The sequence below is a fragment of the Lactuca serriola genome, chromosome 1 (assembly GCF_051521515.1).
Source record: "Lactuca serriola cultivar US96UC23 chromosome 1, Lser_US96UC23_V15, whole genome shotgun sequence".
Lineage (NCBI taxonomy): Eukaryota > Viridiplantae > Streptophyta > Magnoliopsida > Asterales > Asteraceae > Lactuca > Lactuca serriola.
This window is the reverse complement of record NC_136408.1, coordinates 167224023-167246935: the sequence shown is the minus strand read 5'-3', so window position 1 is coordinate 167246935 and position 22913 is coordinate 167224023. Positions and strand designations below refer to the sequence as shown.

The window sequence follows — 22913 nt, the reverse complement described above, 5'->3', positions numbered from 1 at the left end:
CCTTATACTCAACTATTTGTTCAGGAGTAGATTTGGTTTCATCGATCTCGTTGAGTTACTTGTCGAGAACGTATTCCTTTTCTTCATATCGCAGGGCCAATCGAATGTTGCGAATCCAATCGTTGAAATTGGATCCATCGAAGGTGACCCTCGCACAAATGTTGAGAAGAGAAAAGGAGCATGAGGAGTTGGAGTTTGATCTAGAAGCATTGTCTGAGCTAGACATCGAAAATAGAAATGGAACAAAGTTTTGATTAGATAAAGAATCCTTAATGTAACACCCAAATGAAATATTAACGCTAGGACCCAACACAATATTTCATAATATGGAATAGGGATGCCGTAATCCAATTTCAAAATATTTGAAGGTAGGTAAATGATGATTTAACAATTCCACCACGAAAAACGAAATGAAGAATTAGGTTTTAAATGAAATGAAATTCCTATATTCTTTTGAGATTCACTAAACTTTTCAATGGCATGTTTAATCTCGATTATTCCCTTCAAGTTTGTGACTGGGATACCGAGGATCACAAACAAGGTGTGAATAACCATGCAAATTAGCTTGGCACTCTCGAGTCATTTACCACCTAATCAGTGTATTGGTTAACCACACATGCTCCATTGATCTATGATAATTTTTGAGCTACCCTTTGCCACCCTTGTTAGTCCAAGTTAGTGTGTCAGTTAACCAAACACGCACCACTAACGACTTGGCAAGGTGCAAAGTGCAATTTCATGGAATAACATCATTTTCACATTTTCTTAAAGTAACTATGATTGAGAATTTATATAAAAAATACATTTAGTTACTTTATAATTTTAATTATACTTATTAATGAGAAATTAATGTCTTATCCTATGCATTCGGCTAACGACCCTCCACCAATCAAGGAAGTGGTGGGTAAGAGTGGACATCCATTTAACCGTCATTTTATAGGCAGTTTCCTTATACCCCCTTATAGATCGGCTTCGTGAATGAAGCCTACTAATGGTAAGATCAACTTATCTTATATATATATATATATATATATATATATATATATATATATATATATATATATATATATATATATATATATATATATATATATATATAAGTATTAAACTTTTAATATTATAATAGTATAAGGGTTGTATTTAAAACTTTTAAAACACTAGGGTTTTAGAATTTAATATTTCAAAATTAAAACATTTAATCAAATATAAATTCAAAAACTTTAGGGCAAGTATTGAAATTTTTCAACACTTCTAGATCAAATTTTAAATAACTAAACTAATCATATAATTTGAAGATTATCTAAGAATTTGACCATTATCCTGTAACTAGATGAGGATAATCATTACCATATTAGAAAATTCAAATTTTAACAGTTAAAACAATTAAGGTAATGATCCTTATCTAATTTAGGCATTAAATTCGAAAAATCTGCCATCTAACGAGCCAACTCGTCGAGTTCCTTTCTAGGACTTGTCGATTTCCCCTGTCACCAAAAAACAATTTTTGTTCCAGCTTTGAAAAGCACAATAACATCAAATATAATAGAAAAATCACCCTAAGCTCTGATACCACTGATGGGTTTTGAGCATTACCACATTCCTATGGTGCACATGTAACCCTAATTGCTTTGGATCTAGGTTTTTCTCAAGTAATACATGCATAATAATTTTCCAAAACAAAACCCTAATCTAGCATACATATTTTTGGATTTGATAACTAAACAAGAGTTATAAGAATACCTTTTCATTGTTGAATGCAGATCTTGACCTTCAACAGCTTAGTGCCTCAATTGTTGCACCTCTAATGGAGTCATAAACACCACAAGCAACAAGGAAGAACAAGAGAGAGAGAGAGAGAGATAGAGAGAGAGGAGAAGACTTCAAAACACAGCCAGGGTTCTTCAAGGAATCAAGTGGCTAATTTTAGGAGCATTGGGGTTCCTTTTATAGTTGAGCTGGTAGGGTTTCAGATAAAACCCTAATCTGACTATTTAAGCCTTAAGCAATCCAGTAGATCCTTCCAGAAGGCCTCTTTGGCTGAAATTTATATGGGCTACACATAGAATTTTGCCCACCCCTTCCACAAGGAAACAACAAGCCCAACTTGCATCTATTAGATAATTGTAATATCAGTCCCCTTAATTTTATCAGTCTCTTTTGATCACCAAATTAATTTCTGATCAATACTAATTAAATAATATGATTTCTCAATTAATATATTATTCTTATAATATATTAGTAAATCATAAATTAACCTTTTTCTCCATAATTCATCCTATCAGTTGCTATGATGAAGGCAACCCAAAAGGACCATCTACTATCAGGACAAGTACATCCCAATTATAGTTATGGTCTTAGACACCTAATCCAACAACAATGATCCTTTTGTAATGTCAAGTCACCCAAGTCACAAAGACTTTGCCAATGATATTACAAAGTATTCCGTTGGAGATTCGTTACAAAAACAATTCCATGGAAATGAAGTCTAACATTTAAAGAGCATTCCTTGAACATCCTTCTTGCATTAAAGTTTCTAACTTACACATAGATTTCAATATCCAACTCCCATTATGGAAACAATTCCATATTGTCATATGAATATCAATTCTGAACATGAGTTACCTCTATTCAAAACATGTCAATATGGTCCTTCCAAATTTATACTATACTTCCAACTGTTCACAAGCAACCAATCTTTGGTAAACCTCAGATTGTCCTTGTCTTTAGTCATATATGGTTGTAGTCCATTTCCCTTTTAATCCCCTAGGCATTTGGAAGATTGGAACAAGTGAATATTATAGCATGTGCAATCAATCCTATACCCGAAGTATATGGGATCCGACTCACAATGTCTTATATAAAGGTCTGATATCTAATCAGTCTCTTACTATAATATTTCCATATATTGAATTTTCTATGTTGAATCATTTCAAAAAATGATATTCATATATGTTCATGACTAAATTCAGTTAAAACTTCAAACTAAACTTTTAGATGTGAAATAAAGTATTAATGCCTCTCCCTTAAGCCTTACTATAGCGAACCAATTTCCAAATTTTGCAACTTTGCAAATTTAGAAATTTGTTTCCTATAAATAGCATTGCTTACTTGCAACACTTAACATAATAATCATGCTCCTACTGGCATAATAATTATGTTCTTACCAGCATAACTTTTATGCTCCCACTAGCTTTGACATGTACCCAAAAATCAGTTGGACTTCTAGAACTCAATACCTATTGACTTTCTTACAAAAGTTTAAATTTCTGATACGTGATGCTTTAATAAGTCTTTATCTAGACTTCTCAAGCTCATACACCTTTCATTAGATAGCTTATGTGTGTTTCTAAACCCTTTTAGAACTTATAGAAATAAGTCTCGAATGTTCAAACTATTTGCCATTTCTCACAATTTGAACTATGAAAAGGGATGTCATAATCGTACTCAAATTTGAGAACGTAAATATCACAACTGCTAACTCAAATGATATTAATCAATCCTTTAAAATCTACTAGTGATAGCGTTTCCTCACGATCATTTTCATGAAGTAGAGAGAAACCACTTACCACTTAGATTTTATGGTATATGTGTTCTTATCTATGTGAATTTGTCATTTCCAACCACTGTCATATGACAAGGTTTATGACAAATTCAAACTCATATGGACTGAACATGCTTCATCTTAATTTCTTGTCATCTAGTAGCACAAGGGCCTACCATTGCTTCCAAGTTATTGAGCAAATCACCCATACAGATCAATGTACTTTCAATGATCTAGGTGCTTTGCCTTATGCAGTCAAATGGGAACTCATAGAACTCACATGGATTGTCCACTTAACTGGAATGGGAACAGAAACAATAATGTGTCAACACGATAAGTTATAAGCCTCAGATCGTGTGTTGGTGATCACTAAAGGTTTATTCTTGATTAGCTCCTGAAACTATTCAAGATCAACAAGACTCCCACTGACTTCTTGACATATAAGATTCTTTGTCAAGAAACAATCCTTGATAAACAAATATTCAAGAGTTAGTGTGATTTTTTATCAGGACAAGACTTCATATAATTGGTCTTAGTTGGTCTTTGTTTCAACCAAAACATCACAACTACCAATTTTAAATGTGCCAGAGAAAGAAGATATTTCTACTCAACATTTTATGAGGTTTTATAAACCTTCTTAGAACATGTTACTCAAGGTACAACTTGGAGTAACTAAAGTATAACTCTAAAACTTGATTTTTGAATGAAGTATGACTCACCTTTCTTGATATAACCATTTCAACAATACCTAATTCCTCTTCTTAGTCATATAGATGTACTAAAGTGTCCTTATAGAATCAATTGTAACATGGTTCCATAATCATTAGGATGATTATAAAACATGATACTAAAGTACTCTCCTCTCCTTCCAGATTGGAGAAACTTTTATCTTTCTACCTAACATATTCTTCTTATCCGTTATGCTATACTTTGAAACTTTTCAAGGTATTAGAATTATACTTAATCTTGTAAGCATAACCATATTTACTGAACCAACAGTAAATCACGATGAATAGAATTATCGTCCTTTGTGGTGGATCTGACCAATTCACATCAATGTGTACTAGATCCTTTAGTCCTGCACTTGACTCACATATACATGTGAACAAGGAATTACTCTTAATTTCCAAATGATCAAGATTCTCATACATCAAACAATTCAAATCGCATGATTCCAAGTTTCTGTCCAATTAAAACTTAGGTGATAAGAATCATTCCTCACTTGGTAGATTATGACACTACCACAAGCGATATAACTAAGAATCAATTCCATTTTCAACATTTCTAATAATATAAACACCAATATTCACAAATGCCATTGCAAGGAAACGTAAAATAAGATAAAATCAAATTTTATTTTATTGATAAATTGAAAAAACTTGTCCTTACAACACAAATACATATGAAAACTATGTTTCTAAATATTCCTAAGCAATCTATCATAACTCATAAGCAGCAGCTCAAAAATCTGATCATTGAACCATGCGACCGAAATCCATCTTTCATAATCAGATTCAACTTACTCTTTCTTTAAGCTTCCTTCTTTCTCTTCGATCCTACAAAACATAAAAATGTGATTAACACATCATTTAATAAGAATCTATAAATAGGAACTTAATAGAGTTAAATAGTGGATATACCTAAAGTACAGTCATACGATTTGACTTTACTATCATTGCGATCTTTCAGGTAGACAGGACAGCTTCGCATCCAATGTCCATTCAATTAGCAATAGAAACATATGGAATCTTTGGGAATGTCACATGGGACTATCTCAGAATCTGCCTTTCTCTTATGGTCAAACTTTTCAACCTTGGTCGATTTCTCTCCCTTAGGAGTAGATACCATTTCTGGACTATCATCGTTGCCACCAATGTCCATGGAACTTTGGGTGATAGATCTTCCAAACAAATTTGCTTGACCAGTGCATCAAAGCATTGTTGCTTCAACATCAATTAGCAAATATGTCAGATCTATAAGGTTCAGGTCGTGATCTGTCATTTAGTAGTCCTTAACGAACTGACTATATGAATCAAGAAGCGATTGAAGATCCAAGTCAGCAGCTAGCTTCCTTGGGAAAACGACACCCAACATTCCCAGTCTTTCAATGTGCGGCTTCATCTTCAGGATGTGTGAATACACAAGATTTCTATCTTGGTGTAGGGCTTGAGTGACCTTGAACTTTTCAAGGCGACGAAAATGTGGGTCAGGGAGAATCACTGGAGGAGGTGGAGGAAGAGAAGTATGATTTCCAGTTCCACCTTTGCACGAAGAAAGGAATGATCTTTCACCTTGATCGACATGTGGAATATAATCTCCAGAAGGAAATCCTTTTCCAAAGGATTAAGGAAGACCATAGTTTTCAAAACTAGACATCTAGAAAAAAAAGGGAGAAAATTCAAGTTAGTGGATTTAGATCCTTAATATAACACCCAAATGAAATATTAAGATTATGACCTAACACAATAATTAACAATTCAGAAGAGGGATGCCGTAATCTAATTGCAATTATTTGAAGGTAGGTAAATGACGATTTACCAATTGTAAATTAATTATATATATATATATATATATATATATATATATATATATATATAATTAAACTTTTAATTTTATATAGTATAAGAGTGTATTTTAAACATTTAAAATACTAATGTTTAATCTTTCGATAACTTTATCTTTCAACTTTAATTAAATTTAAACCATTTTATGGATTTATTAATTGTCTTTTAATTAAACACATAATTAATTTATTAATAAAGTCCATGAGGGTGTATTTTTAAATTATTCAAAAATACTAGGTTTCTTAAATTTAAGATTTCAAAATTAGAACTATTTAATCAAATTTTAAATTACAAAACCAAAATGATGTATTTTAAAACTTTTCAAAATACTAGGTTAAATTTAAAGTCAAAATAATCTTATATTATCCTAATTTAACCAAATCTTTTAATTTTTATAAGGATATCATGTTACCATTCAAAAAATTCGATTTTAGGCAGTAAAAAACGAAATAAGGTAATTATCCTAATCAAAATATTATCTGGAAATAAAAAAAAACAAGCAACTAACGAGTCAACTTGTCGATTTGGACGTCCAACTCATCGAGTTCTGCCTACAAACAGCAAAAATCGATTTTCTTGTTCTTTGTACAATTCAATATTGCATCAATATAATTGAAAAACATCCTAGTCTCTAATACAATTGATGGGTTTTGAGCATAACAACAAACCTATGTGTTCATGCAACCCTAATTGCTTTGGATCTACGTTTTTCACTAATTGAACATGCAAATTGAATGCCTTAGAAATAATCCTAAAACTAGCATACAATTTCGAAATCCATATACAAATTAGGGTTAGAAGATTACCTTACTTGTTATGTAGCAATATCAAGAACACTTTGAAGATCCTTAAATCTTGAAAGCTTAGTGCCCCAAGTGTTGCACCTCTAATGGTGTCACAAACACCCAATACAACAAGATGGGAGGAGAGACAAGGATTTTCGTCTAGGGTTATGTATCTTATGCATTGATCCAAAAATCCTAGCGTTTGAGGGTTTATATAAGGTTAGGATGCTTAGTCTTGAAGTTGGACTACTTGAATAAGGAAACCCTAGTTCCTATCTTAAGCCCAAAGCAACCCATGGATCTCCATAAGATGCCTTAGACGAAATCGTATAGACCCAAGCTATAAATTTCGTCCATTCCAATCAGGGAGTCCCTAGGCCCAGTATTACAACTATCAATGATTTGAAAAACAACCCCCGAACTTAGTAATAAGTTCCTTTAATCCCAAAAATAATTACAAATTAATTTACGATTAATTACTAATTAATAATATAATTTCCAAATAATATATTAATCTTGTAATATATTAATAAAATCATTTTGAGTATCAATTTATTATTTCAAATAATAAATTCTACTCTCTCCACTAGTCATCCTGTCAAGTTGTAATAGTGAAGGCAACCCAAAAGGACCATGCTACTATCAAATCAAGTATATACCAATTATAGTTATGGACATAGACACCTAATCCAACAAAGTAACTGTATTAATCTATGATCTTCAAGTAACTTATGAACACTAGATCCAACATCGCATAAACATGTAAGAGATCTTCATCAATTTGTTGAAGTATGTAGAGAAATCATCGGAGTTCTGAGCAATTAAATACAATTGTTGTTGAATTTCGTAGATCGTTACACCATCAGATGGTTCCTATCTTTAAATTAATTCAGCCCAAATCGCATGAGTTGTTTGAAGAAAAAGAACACTTTCTATGATATTTTTTTTGGAGATAATTAAGGATCCAACTGATTAACATAGAGTTTGTATGAAAGCATGTCGAGTAGATTGGAGAATTAATGGCAGGTGAAGATATCGATCCATCAACAAATCTGAGTTTGTTCTTGGCAGAGAGAGAGAGAGATCATCATTGATCTTTTCCAGGCTAAGAAGCTAAATCTATTGACGATATTTGATACAAGAATCATGCTTGGATTATCTAAACATGCAAGGTAAAAAGGACTCAAAAATTTGATGATTGAAGGATCGAGGTGATCAGCTGGTATCGTTCCAGACATCATGAAGAAATTACAGATCAATGAAGGCTGAAGAACCATGGATCAATCTGATACCATGTAGAAGTTGAGAGAGAAGATGACGAACATAATTTAGAGAAACAGATTGCATTTTCTCATTAATCAAAATGAACCTTTATATATATATGATTGAAGGATTGAGATGATTAGTTGGTATCGTTACAGACATCATGAAGAAATTACAGATCAATGAATGCGGAAGAACGATGGATCAATCTGATACTATGTAGAAGTTGAGAGAGATGATGGCGAACATAATATAGAGAAACAGATTGCATTTTCTCATTAATCAATATGAACCTTTTATTATATATATATATATATATATATATATATATATATATATATATATATATATATATATATATATACAAATGTCTAAACAGACTTAACAAACTTTCTAACTATCTTGCTAATTAAATCTCAACTAATTAAGAAAAAGAATTACATAAATGCCTGTGGCATATAAACACGGATTTAGCCTCACGGCTAACACCAAGTTGCGGAGTCAACTGCATTGTTGAACAAATGAAGTAGATTAACCGTTTGATGGTGCAAAAGTTAGACATACACACACACACACACTTATATATATATATATATATATATATATATATATATATATATATGGCTAGTTTAATGTGTTTCTTATATTTATTGTGTGTTAGAATTCACCGATAGAATTTAGTAAAATTAAATAATTATTTAATTAAATAAAGATAGTTAATAAATGATTTCCATAATTGTATGTATATTAAATGATATCCATAATTATAATTTTATTTTTATGGAAACTAAATAAAGTTGTCATTAATATAATGTCAGCAATAACATTCTTTCAGAATGAATTCGCATCTAGGTTTTCATGTATGGCTTCGAGTGTCGTTTATGGACTCATTCACTTAAAATACAAAAAAGTTGAATGGAACATGAAGAACGAGATGATCCTATAGGGTCACACCTTTATAAAGTTGGCACATATTGGATATTTATTATTAATAAGATTACTAAAAAAAAAAAATTTAACCCTTGTATCTAATTAGATAATAATAATTGTTTTATGAAAATAACAACTCAAGAGAGTATAGACTACTTATTATATCATATGATATGATTTAATAAGTTGCATACATATTTTTTGAGACTTAGGATTCCACTAACTTATACTAGTTACATTAGTTTATCTAGTTAGGGTAATTAGCCAGCCTTCTCTCTTCTTTCTCTCTCCAACGGCCCAAAATGTCAAACAGAGATAATTTTTTTACAACAACCTAATGATTATCACCAAGATTAGCCTGATAAAGTCTTTCCATGCTTAGATCATATGAGACATCAGACCTGATGTCTCATATGATTTAAGCATGTCAAGTCTTTATCACACTAATCTTGGTGATGATTAGATAATCATTAGGTTGTTGTCAAAAAAAGTTATCGATATTTAAGAAGTACAAAAAAACATGTTTTTTTGGAAGAGCTCGGTCTAAATAGATATACTGATACTACTTTTAGACTCATAGAAAAGATTTTTGTTAGTAGTTAAGATTCATGTTCTTACTAAAACATAGCATAGTGACATTCATAAGTTCCAAACAAGAGACCATAAATGACTTGACAACATAATAAATGCATATTTGATCACTTACTAAGGCTTGTTAACACCTTTAGGCTATGAAGACAATTGTAATCTTGGATGACGTATACATTGTTGATCAAAAGGAAGGTACAACTATATAGTTGTTGTGACATGTGCAAATGAGAGACTATTGAAAATATGTCATTAGTCATAACAAGTTGGTGACTCTCTAGATTAATAGGGTCATTTGGGTTACATACAAGAAATGATTTGAGCATAAGATGAAAAATTAGAGATTAGAAGGACTAACTTTTTAATTCATTGTAAGATGATAAATTAACTAGAAACAAAAAGAGTTAAGGGTTTGAAATGTAAATAATCCCTGATTTGGTTAGTAGTAATTATCTTTAAATCAAGAAATCATTATACCACGTCAAAAGATAAGGATATGACATCCTTAACCATAGTTGATTTTGAGAGGGAAGACATAAAAAATTATGGCTCTCTCCTGTCACACCCCAAAACCGGAACGGCGGAAACATTTGGGGGCGGAGGACATCATGTATAGTATCATAACAATGTAAAGTAGCAAACAAGCAACAACATCATCCATTGCATTAATAATATAATTTAATACAAGTGTGTTCTTTGATAGTTGTAAGACACCAAAAGTAAGTAATCAAACTAAAGACGAGTCTTGAGTACGCTCCATCTTCTCAAAAACCTGGTCATCGGTACATGTCTACTATCGACCTAAGAATACAAGTTATTTTGAAACCGTAGATCAGCATTTAAGCTGGTGAGTTCATAAGTATTTAGTGTCAATGTTTGTATAAGTTTGCTGAAAGTGTTTGTAAATGTTTGATGTAAAAGTTTGAATGCGTATGAAAATCTCCTAGAAAATCCTATATTTTCTAATCATTATGAAATGTAGTCTTCTACCAAGACCCGACTGTTTTGTATGTTTGTTTCTCTTAAAATGACGTAATGTAGTCTTCTATGAAGACCTGACTTTTTTGTATGTTTGTACTTGAAATAGTATGAAATGTGTGTTTTCCCAATGTTTATGACTATCTTTCCTAGAAAGTAGTTTCATTGCCCTTTTATGTGAGAATATCACTATACGAATCAAATGATAAAACGAAAGTGTACAGTAATATTAAATTAAATGATCACTGACACACTAACTACCTTAAAACCAGTTTGTTAATTAAGGTTTGGATGTGATGTGGTAGTAACCATGCTAAATCAACAAGTAGTTAACATGACGACCTGCTGGCTCCGAATAGTAAATGTGACATTTGTCACCCCTAGCCTTTCGGCTAACTGTAGCGAACAGTCGGGATGCGGGCTTGTCAGTCCCGTATAGATCTATACATACAATGTCCACTCTCCCTCCAGGAGACTCTGGTTACCAAACGTGACACAACAAATTTGTTGTGGTGCCATGAAGTAGACTAACATTAAAATTATGTTGTTCTTGTAAAGGATGTATGTTCCTTTCTGTACTTGTTATTGTATGTTCCTTTCTGTTTGTGTTATTTTTTTTTAACTGAATCATGTATGAACTGACTTATGTGAGTTTCAATGTTCTAGAAATAGTAAGTAGTAATTCTCTAAACTATACCTATTATAGTTTACTAGTAACTTCTGTAGTTTTGAGTAAATGAATGTACACCTTTGCTACCCAAATGTATTGAACTGATTGAAATTACTTTTATATCTACATATGTATACATAATATATAAATAAGATTTAGACGACATTCGGACAAATAACCAATACCCTAAGTCCACATCCAAACTAGGAAAAAGAAATAAAGTGAGTTAGCAGTCCTAAGTCCTTTAAACATTATTTATATAACTATACATATATAGACATGCTTTTGACAATATATAAGTTTAAAAAGAAGTTTTGTAATACATTTGAAGAGTTTACCAATTTGAATAAATATTGATGACTTGATATCAGTTTATAAAACGATTTGAAACAGTTTGTTTGATAACACAGTTTGAAGTATAAGAAATCATTTGTTTGACGGTTATATATCACATGTGATTGATGTTGGATTAGTGTCTAAGTCCATAACTATTTTGGTATGTACTTGACCCGATGGTGCATGGTCCTTTTAGGTTGCCTTCACCAAAGCAACTTGATAAGATTAATTATGGAGAGAAAGGATTAAATACGATTTATTAATATATTATGAGAATAATATATTAAAGGAGAAATCATATTGTTTAATTAATATTAGTCAAGAATTAATAAGAATTAAGTTTGTGACTAAAAGAGATTAATTAAACTTAAGGGACTAGAATTGTAACTATAAGATAATTGCAATTGGGCCATGGATTGCCTTATATTATGACGTTGGACGAATTCTATGGGGAAACCCATTAGAAATCGTCCAAGGCCTTTAAGGAAAGGAGTCCATGGGTTGCTTAGGGGGTAAGCATCCAAATTAGGGTTTCCTTGTTAGATAACCCTAATAGCCTCACTATATATAGAACCCTTATGCTCCAAAAACGTGGTGAACTAATTGGTTAGGGTTTCCACACGTTTTTGAGAGCCTCCTTCTCTTCTTCTCTTCATCCTTTTGCTCTTGGTGTTTGTGAAATATTAGAGGAGTGACATTTGTGACTCTAAGCTTTCTAAAGTCATTACAAGAAGGAATTATGATTGTTATTGATATATAACAACAAGGTATGATCTAAACCCTTATGTATATGTTATATTGATTATCATATGCTAGATCTAGGGTTTATAGTCTTGGATAACTTGCATGTACAATAAAAAAAAAACCTAGATCCAAGCATTAGGGTTTGTATGAGCACATAGGATGTTCTTATGACCAAAACCCATCAGTGGTATCAGAGCCTTGATTGATTTCTATTGTATTGATGCCTTGTTTGTTTGTTCAAGCTGTAAAATCAAATTTTTGGCCCCCTGTCTGATGAACTCGGCGAGTTCCAATGTGGACTCGGCGAGTAGCTCCAACTTGGCGAGTCCATAGAGGAACTCGGTGAGTTCGAGGGTCAGAAGGAGGCTGTTTCAGGATTTTTGGCTATTTTGACTTAGGATAATTACCATAATTGTTTAAAATTAATAAAATTCGAATTTTAATCATTCCTTATGATTATCCTTGTCAAAATAAAAGATTTTGGTCATCTAATTAGATAATTGTTACCTTATTTGATAAATGTTAAGTTATGGAAATTATTTGATCATTATCTTGCAAGAATTTGAACTAGATCTAATTAGATAACCACCAATTATAATTAATTGCCTTATTTGAATTATGTGATCTAGAATATTCTTGACAAAGTTTGGAAAAGTTTCAAATTAATCCCTTTAGGTTTTATAGCTTAAATTAGAACTTGAAAGTTTAGAATTTAAATAGTTGAAACCCTAATGTTTTAAAAAAGGTTTCAAAACTTGCCCTCAAGTTTTGGAATTTAAATTTTGATTAAAAGTTTAATTTTGATGTATATTTAAATTCTAAACCTAATGTTTTGAAATGTTTCAAAACTTGCCCTCAAGTTTTGGAATTTAAAAGTTGATTAAAGGTTTAATTTAGGAATGTTAAATTCTAAAACCCTAGTATTGTTTTGAAAAGTTCAAATCACACCTTTATGGTTTTATTAATTAATTAAGGTGTATAATTAAAAGAGGTTTAATAAATCCATAAAAGTTTAGGTTTAAAATTTAATTGAATTAAAAGTATAATTGTTAAATTTGACCACCTAATATTTTAAAAGTGTAAAATACACCCTATACTATATATAACATTAAAAGTCTAACATTATATATATGTATGAGTAAAAGTCAGTCTTACCGTTAGTAGGCCTCATTCACAAAGCTAGTCTATAAGGGGTGTTTAAGGAAATTGCCTATAAAATGGCGATTGAATGGGTATCCACTCTTACCCACCGCACTCTTGACTAGTGGAGGGTCGTTAGCCGAACGGGTAGGATAGGACAGAAACCTTCCATTATAAGTATAATGAAGTACAAAAGTAACTAAATGTTTTTACAAATTCCCAATCTTAGTTACTTACGCAAAAGTGAATTGATGCAATTCCATGAAATTACACTTTGTTCCCTTGCAAAGACGTTAGTGGAGCGTGTGTGGTTAACCGGCACAATAAATGGTTCTAAGAAAAGGTAGAAAAGGGTGACTCAATGTTTTTCATAGTTCGGTGGAGCGTGTGTGGTTTACCGACACATCGAATAGGTGACTGTAACATGTGAGGGCACCATGTAAGTTTGCATGGTTATTCACACCCGCTTTGTGATCCTCGGCATCCCAGTCACAAACAATAGGGGCATATCGAGATTTAAACATGCCATTGAAATGTTCAATGAATCTCAAAGGATCTAGGAGTTTTCATAGATTTAAAACTTAAATTTCTTTTTCGTTTTTCATGGTGGAAATTAGTGAATCGTCATTCACTTACCTTCAAATATTCTGCAACTAGATTACGGCATCCCTTTTCTAGGTTGTAGCGTATTGTGTTGGGTCCTAGCCTTAGTATCTCATTTGGGTGATTTACTAAGGACTCAATCAATCAACTAACTTGAATTCATTTTCTCCCGTTTTGTAGATGTCGAAGTATGACAACTATGGTATTCCCAAATCCCGTGGAACAAGCATTCCAAATGAAGATGATATTCCACGATTCGATCGAGGAACAAGAGATCATGCTTCACTTCGTCCACCTCCTCTAATTATTCTCCCTAACCCACAAGTTCGAAGACTTGAAAAGTTCAAGCTCACTCAAGACCTTTTGGCAAGTAAACATAAAGAAGGAAAGTCGGTGTGTGCACACATCCTAGGGATGAAGTCACACATTGATAGGTTAAGAATGATGGGATCCGTTGTCTGTGAGGAGATGGCTGTTGATTAGGTTCTTCAGTCACTTCCTAACTCGTATAGTGAGTTCGTAAGAGAGTACAATATGATGAACCACGATGTGACCCTTATAGATCTCACCTACATGCTTATTGCCGCTGAATCTGCAATGGTTTGGCGCAATGGAAAAGCAAAGTTGATTGGTGAATCTGCCTTCCAGACGTCTATGGATATAGGCATTGACAATGAAAGACATGCCATGATCGAAGAGTTTGATCATAAGAGAAAGGCAATATCTGAAGTAGTTCCATGTGTTCTTCCAAAAGAGTCGATTTGCTTTTATTGCCAAGATAAGGAGCATTGGAGACGAAGCTCCTTATTTACCTAAGAGATCTAAGAGATGGGAGAGTCAAAACGTATGGCTCTGCTTTAGGTAAAATCCATTTACTAACTCTTTTAAGCTCCTATTCTAGATTCTTAATACATAATGTGATAAGATTACAATTGATGTTTTGTAGGATCGAAGAAAAGAGAGAAAGCTTAAGGGAAGAAGTGAGCGGAATCTAATCGTGAATAAATGGATTTCGATCGCATTACTTAAAGATTAGATTCTTAAGCTACTACTTAGAGTTAGAATTAGAATGCTAAGAAAGATGTATTAACAATTGCATTGTAAGGACAAATTTTTCCGCAATAAAATAAATTTTCTTTTTATATTATTTATTTATCCTTATAATGGCGTGTATAAAAAATTGATGTTAAAATGTTTCTATTATTAGCAATAATGGATTTGATTCTTAACTATGTTATTTGTGAAAATGTCGAAAATTTACCAAATAGGGAAAGTTTCTCATCGCCCAAGTTTCAATTGGACAGAAACTTGGAATCATGCAACTTGGTTGCACGATGAATGAGAAATTTCATATTTGGAAATTAGACTAATTCATTGACAAAGTGTCAAGTGAAGGACTAGGAAATCAATTACACAAAGTTGTGTGTTGATCAAGTCCACCACAAGAATAACAAAGATATTCGTCATGATTTACTAAAGGTTTAGTAAATATGATTATACTTATAAGATTAAGTGTAATTCTAAATTGATTAAAGGGATTAAATCAATAGCAGAACGAATAAGAAGAATCAAGTAGGCAGAAAGATAAAAGTTTCTCCATTCTAAGAAGAAGGGAGAGTACCTTTTATGCTTTATGATAGGTCTTAATGATTAAGAACCATATCTCAATTGATCCTCTAAGTGAGTCTTAGTACAATTGTATGTCTAAGAAGAGGATTCAAGAATTGAAGAAATGGTTAAATCAAGAAGTCAATCATACTTCATTCCAAAACAAGTCTTAGAGTTAAGATTGTGATATTGAGTGACAAGTATTAGGAAGGTTTATAACATTCATCAAATGTGGAATGTTGTGATGTCTTGGATAAGACAAAAGCCAACTAGGACCAATTTATGAAGTGTTTTTGATAAAAACTACACTAACTCTTGAATATTTGTTTGTCAAGAAATGTTTATTGACAAGAGAATCTTATATGTCAAGGAGGTAGTGGGAGTCTTATTGGTCTTGAAAGATTTCCAGAACAAATAAAAATAGACCTTATCGATCATCACTAGCACACGAGTTAAGGTTTACAACCTATCGTGTTGACATTATTTTATTTTTGTGCCGTTCCAATTGAGTTAATTATGCATGTGAGTTCTATGAGTTCTCATCTGAATGCATAAAAGGTAGGCACCTTGATCAATGGAAAGTACATTGATAGGAAAGGGTGAGCTGCTCAACTACTTGGATGACATGGTGGGCAGCTGTGTTACCATAAGGCAAGAAGTCAAGATTAAGAAAGTTCGGTCCATATGAGTTTGAATTTGTCGTAAACTTTGGTTTTGACAAATTCACATGGATAGGAACACATACACCATTAAAATCTAAGTGTCATAAGATTCTCTCCTTCATGAAAATGACTGTGAGGAAATGCTTTCATTAAGAGAGATTTTAAAAGGATAGTGAATGTGAAAATTGGATTCTCGAATTCGATTTTGGTTACGGTATCCCTTTCCATGATTTGAATTGTGAGTTTTGGCAATTAGTCTAAATTGTTTAGACACACATATGAGCTATCTAAGGGAAAGGTGTATAAGCTTAGATAAAGGATTATCAAAGCATTAAGTATTAGAAACATGAACTTAAGAAATTCAATAAGTATTGTTTTTCTGGAAGTTAAGCTGGTTTCTGAATACATGTCAAAGCTAGTGGGAGCATAAGTGTTATGTTTATAATAATCATCATAGTGGGAGCATAAATGTTATGATTGTATGATTATTAAGGCAAGTATTGCAAGTTAGCAATATTAATTATAGAAAAACAAGAGTTTTACCTTGAAAAGTCGTAAGGGTTGTAAAGTTGTTTTGCTATAATTAAGGGAGAGAATATTATGCTTCATTTCAAATCTAAAGGCTTAGGTTGTGGAATGTTAATAAATTTAGTCAAGTATACATAGTGTGTTCTCAAAAATCGATTATGATTACGGCATTCCTCTTCATAGTTCGAATTTTGAGAACGTAGCACATAAAATATTGTGGCAGAAGATTGATAAAGTATCAGATCTTTATGTAAGACATTATGCATCGTGTCCCATGCGCTTTGGGTATAAGATCGATTGCAAATGCTATGATATTTGACCATTCTAAAATTTCCAAATGTCTAGCACATTTAGAGGGAAAAAGGACAAGAATCGGCTTTGACTAAGATAGTTAAACAACTATCAAAGGACAATCCAAAGTTCGCCGATGATTGGTCATTTGTGAGTAGTTGGAAGTATAGTATTGGATGGAGCATATCGACATTATTATGAATAGATAGGATTCTATTAAGAATGAGTTGTCATACGGAAAATATGGAAACGTGTCCATATTTGGAATTGAATATTCAAAATCTATGTCTAGATTAGAAACTTTTATGCAAAAGGATATTCAAAGGAATGTACTTTGAGTGAGAGACATCATATCTAAGGAATTGTATTGTAACAATCTCCAATAGAGGACTTTGTAATTTCATTGGCAATAGTCATTGTGACTTTAGTGCAGTGACATTACAAAAGGATCGTTGCATAAAATGTTAGAATCTAACATATTCCATAAGTGGCAAGAATTTGATATTCTTTCACTTGTGAAAAGGATTCAGAGTTGTGAAATGAGTATGATTGGAAATGTGTTCAATTTGATCTATTTCACAAAGTAAGAACCATAGGTAAACATTGTGTGCATGCTAGGAGCATGGGACAAGTGTAGTAATAATTCAAGTAAGAAGTTTATTACCCGAAACAACAAATAATGAGTAATCGATATGGTGATAAATAAAAGGTGTTTTATTTATGCTCAAAGGTTTGAGGCCATATGGGATTAGTATTATTCCTGTGTTTCACTTTGCATGTTTTGACTTCCTGAATAATTTAATTGGTTGAGAACAGTCAAATTATTCGAACGGCCCACAGTCATTCATATGTTGGAAGTAGGTATGAATAAAGACTGTCGTGAATTGGTGTGTGGATTGTCTAAAAGGTATTAGACATAAGCAAATGTTTGCTGCAACGTTCATGAGTGCTTATGAATATGATTTGAGCATTGGATTAAACCCACGCTCACTTGGATCACTCCATGAATTGTATCACAAGTGATTGGTGAGACGATAACATCTTATATTCTTGAAACCGAGATGTGTGAGTTGTATCTTGCAAGTCGGTTGCACATTGATAATATGTAGACGCACCAGTAACTTGGTGTCATAAAACATATTGTTGTGTGTGATTCGGTGATTGAGTGCAAGCAAGCATTGAATCAAATTTTATCCGTTCCTTTTATCCAAAGTAGGATAAAAGCGGTATCTTTGGGCCCCTCGATGATTTAGTGATGACAAACGTAACTGCTCGGCCGGGCTAGGGCTAATTTGATTTGTTCAATTAGTCAGTCGTCATAAATCGGAAGTCGAGAAACAGTATAGAAAGAATGATTAAAAATCATGTCTTATACGATATCTATAATGGAGGAATATATGATCCCTTATCTAAAGGACACGCGTATCTGATAGGATTAGAGTTGACAGCGGCTTTGGAAAGCTACGATTGTAGATCAGGATCTGAAGTCATACACAAAATAGTTGTTAGACTTATCCAAGTGGGAGACTGTTGGATTAGTGTCTAAGTCCATAACTATTTTGGTATGTACTTGACCCGATGGTGCATGGTCCTTTTGGGTTGCCTTCACCAAAGCAACTTGATAGGATGAATTATGGAGAGAAAGGATTAAATATGATTTATTAATATATTATGAGAATAATATATTAAAGGAGAAATCATATTGTTTAATTAATATTAGTCAAGAATTAATAAGAATTAAGTTTGTGACTAAAAGAGATTAATTAAACTTAGGGACTAGAATTGTAATTATAAGATAATTGCAATTGGGCCATGGATTGCCTTATATTATGAGGTTGGACGAATTCTATGGGGAAACCCATTATAAATCGTCCAAGGCCTTTAAGGAAAGGAGTCCATGGGTTTCCCCATAGAATCCGTCCATGGGTTTCTTAGGGCTTAAGCATCCAAATTAGGGTTTCCTTGTTAGATAACCCTAATAGCCTTACTATATATAGAACCCTTATGCTCCAAAAACGTGGTGAACTAATTGGTTAGGGTTTCCACACGTTTTTGAGAGCCTCCTTCTCTTCTTCTCTTCGTCCTTTTGCTCATGGTGTTTGTGAACCATTAGAGGAGTGACATTTGTGACTCTAAGCTTTCTAAAGTCATTACAAGAAGGAATTGTGATTGTTATTGCTATATAACAACAAGGTATGACATAAACCCTTATTTATATGTTATATTGATTATCATATGCTAGATCTAGGGTTTATAGTTTTGGATAACTTGCATGTACAATAGAGAAACCTAGATCCAAGCATTAGGGTTTATATGAGCACATAGGATGTTCTTATGACCAAAACCCATCAATTGATTATAAAACTAATATGTTTTCTACTTGTATTTACCCCCTCCCCTCATAAAAGCATTTAAAATCATTAAAAGATAAGTTAAGGGGTATGAACTCACCTGCAGTGAGTGATTCAAATCAAAGATCAGTATAGGATGCTAAGTGTCAAGTGAAGACTCGAGCACACACAAATCCTATTTAGCATATAATGACACATATATGTGTTAAATTAGTGTATATCACCACTATTTTATGATAGGGAACCACCCTACGGATTAGGAAACACTTAAATTGAATTGCTGCAATCATAATTGATTTCATAAAAGGGATGTACGGCCACACAATGGTGTATACGGCCAAAATGTGTATGTTTAATGTGTGTACAACCAGTGTGTGTACGGACCATGAGTGTGTACGACCGTACACTCATAAAGAAACATGCCAAAGAGTGTTTTAAGGTCCTATTAAGCATCTAGGAAGTGTGCTCTGACCCATGCTGTGACATCCCCAAAATCACGGCCAGAAAAGACCGGTTTGTTTATGCTTTGTTTAAAAATCAGAGTAACATTTTAAATAAAAGCATTGCGGAATTTGTACCAATACAAAATATGATAAAGATTTATCAAAAGCATTTCCATAGAAATGTATTTCATTAAAAGACTCGGGATGTCATGTTCGTACAGATCAAAAGCATAAACAGTACAATATAAGCCTTACTACATTATTTCATATCTACAGGCCTATATCCATAATCCCTCGTCCAAAACATCACATCTATGCTCATGCACCACTACCTGTAATACAAGAAACTGAGTGGGTCAGGCTTGGGAGCCTGGTGAGCACATAGGGTTTTCAACCCACAATAAATAAGTTTATTAACTTCATTAAATTAAACAAACCCGATTACCCGTTCCCGTTATCCTCACATTACGTCCCTAAGCATCTATCATAAGGGACCTATCCTAAGGATTATCATCGGGACGGACACTACTGCTAAGGGGATTCCTCAGCAACAAATGTCCTTAAGGCAACCATGTGGGGGATGGAGTACATCTGGTGAGCACACAGTTCAAATAAACACACAGTTCAAATAAACACCTACAAGTTGCGAGCCTGCTAGTGTTCCACTGGACTGTCTAGAATAGTCCGTGGTCGTCATCTATACTCCACTAGATGACTGGATCATCAATAACATCTATAATGAGGCCTCTCATTATTTTATTTTGTCACACAACAACTATTACATCTACCCATGTTTGACCCAACACATTTCGTAGATATAAAATACATATATAGTTTATACCATTTAAAAAAAATTATAAAATCGTTCATACAGCATAGATAGCAAGTATACAGATAATATGCACACACAACACGTAATTTATATAAAATACTTCATATCTATGTGTAAGCTGAAAATAACTATGCACTCACTTTAACGTTCGATAGATGAATAACGTTCTGGAATGGATGCAAGAAGGTCAAGTAGTTTTCCGTGAATACGAATCTCCGAGAAAATTTAGTTTCCTAAGGAAATATTAATATAATTAATATTTGGAGGGTAGTTTAGTAATTAACCAATGTATAGTGTCCGTTATGTTAATTAAATAATTTAGTTGGACTAAATTATAAATATAATTTCCAAATGAGTGACCAATATGGAACATAAACATCCTAGTTTAGGTGTTTAGGACTAAATTTGTAAATAATTTCCATGGCAGGGGGTTTAAAATTAATTTTGTAATGAAGTTTGAATAGTGGAGGCATGATTTGTAATCCATTTAAAAAAAAAGGGGTCAATCTTGTAAATTCAAAAAAGGTCATGGGTTTTATTTAAATAAAACAAATCAAAGTTTGCACAGTGCATCTCTTTCATTCATACATCGTGAGTTACAGATATTTGAATGAAAGGTAACCACTTCCTCCTCTTTCTTCTTCGATTAAACACAACAAAGCAAAATAAATAAATAAACTAGTTCTTGGCCATTTGCTAACGAATGTAACATACAAAAATAAATAAATTGAGATGGTGGAGTACTCACAAAGCAGCGGCAACAGGGGGTGGTGGAATGGTGGTTTATGGTGATGATCTTCAAGGTAATATAGAGGGAGATAGAGATCAAGATTGAGAGACAGAAGCTAAAGACTGAGGTGTGATTTTTTTTGGAGATGATATGAAGCTCTATTTATACTGTAAGGGGATACACTAATGGAAGAGAAGCCCCATGTTTCAATCACCATGCCTGTACTTGATTGGGGAAGCTTGCACTCAAGATAAAAAAGAAAGGAATGGAGAGGGTTGCTGTCACGTGGACAAAGAATGAGCTGGAAATGGGTGCTCATAATTAGTGGGTCCTACAAGGTAGTTTAATCCTTTAACTTGTCTAAAACACTTATAAATTGATGAATCGAGATCCCGACGTTGGATTGCATTTTCAAAAATTTCTTATGAAAGAGGGTAATTCAAAGATTCCAGAAACCCGAACGGATTAATTTTTGGAGTTACGGAACTCCGGGAAATCGCACTTAAAGTTTTGCGTCTAAACGGCACGCAGTGTCCGTTTTCGCAACTTTTGTAAATATTTTCCTTAAAAATATTTCGAGTATGAAATCAAATACTAGACCATATCCTTAGTCCAAAAACAATCTCGTAAATCCTGTCGGCAAAGTATAAGTACCTCAAAGGATCGATTCGGTTTTACGCGATTAAAGAAAAGTAGTGTTTTACTGTCTGATTTTCTTAAAACAGTCGTATCTTTTGCATACGAACTCCGTTTTCGACGTTCTTTATATCCACGCGTAGGCGGGAACGTACTCTACAACTTTATGTAAATATATCAGACTTATATCACAATTTAATTTTGACGCTTATTTTTATTCTTTATTAGTTATATGTCGGGAACATCTCCCGTGAATTTCCTCAAGTAACACACATGGAAGGTGTTATGAATACTATTGAGTTCTTCGGGCAATTCCAGCTTGTAAGCTTGGTTCCCAATCTTTTGAAGAACTTTGAACGGTCCAATAAACCTTGGACTCAACTTCCCTCGTTTCCCGAATCTTATAAGTCCCTTCCACGGTGAGACTTTAAGCAAAACGGAATCCCCAACTTCGAAGGTTATCGGTCGTCTTTTCTTGTCAGCATAGCTCTTCTGACGATCCTAGGCTGCTAACATTCTTTCCCTAATCACCTTCAACTTTTCAGCAGTCTCATGGACTATCTCGGGGCAAATAAACTGCTTCTCTCCGGCTTCAAGCCAACAAGACGGCGTACGACACTTCTTTCCATACAAGGCTTGATAAGGTGCCATCTTGATGCTCGAGTGAAAACTATTGTTGTAGGAAAATTC

At 33.1% G+C, this 22913-nt stretch overlaps 1 long non-coding RNA gene across 1 annotated transcript; it reads right to left on the bottom strand.

Annotated features, from left to right (window-relative positions):
• Window positions 1–20231: 20231 nt before the first annotated feature.
• LOC145072122 (uncharacterized) lies at window positions 20232–21855 on the bottom strand. The gene is made up of 3 exons (XR_013690929.1): window positions 21606–21855; window positions 20998–21090; window positions 20232–20357 (listed from the first exon to the last, which is right to left on the bottom strand). It is a non-coding gene; the product is annotated as an uncharacterized LOC145072122 (long non-coding RNA).
• Between the last annotated feature and the right edge of the window lie 1058 nt (window positions 21856–22913).